Genomic DNA, 764 nt, shown 5'->3' on the forward strand with positions numbered 1-764 from the left:
TAGAAGTTAATAGGTGAGGTGAGGTGCTGATGGGACTGATGTTGTGCTAGTTAGTAGATGAGCTGAGATGAGGTGAGGTGCTGATGAGACTGATGTTATGCGAGTTAGTAGGTGAGGTGAGGTGAGGTGCTGATGGGACTGATGTTATGCGAATTAATAGGTGAGGTGAGGTGAGGTGAGGTGCTGATGGGACTGATGTTATGCGAGTTAGTAGGCTGAGGTCAGGATGAGCTCCCAGAGCTCCTGTCCACAGATGCACCTTCCTTCTTAAAGGAGGTGCAGGCAATAGTGGCTCATTGCCAGAAGCAAAGCTGTGTAATAAGCGTACACATATAGCAGAAAGGCAAGGTCGTAGTTACAGAACGAGCCTGCAAGTGTGTGCCAGCAAATGATAGAATTTGTCCATCGCCTTCAAACAAGGTAAGACAGGAATTGGAGCCAGACCAATTGGAATCAGACTGATTCCACTTCTCCACAACATCCTCCACTGGAAATATCCCACCTACTTTACCTTGGGTCAGATATTTCTGCCATGACCAGTTTTTCCACCTGTCCTCATAGGCAGGCACTCCTGCCCCCTTCCCTGCTCCCATTTTCTATTTCCTGCCTCAGATTCCCCCTCAAAGACATGATTCTGAGGGGGAAGTTGAAGGTAAGCGGTCCATCTTCTGTAACTGGCTTTACCTATCAGGGATCATGGAACTCTCGCCCTATCTGATCTAGGTAGGAGAGTGGGCAGGGGCAGGTGTTAAGATGGTCCTGAG

Source organism: Tupaia chinensis, unplaced genomic scaffold (assembly GCF_000334495.1).
Source record: "Tupaia chinensis unplaced genomic scaffold, TupChi_1.0 Scaffold145111_1, whole genome shotgun sequence".
In the NCBI taxonomy this organism is placed as follows: domain Eukaryota; kingdom Metazoa; phylum Chordata; class Mammalia; order Scandentia; family Tupaiidae; genus Tupaia; species Tupaia belangeri.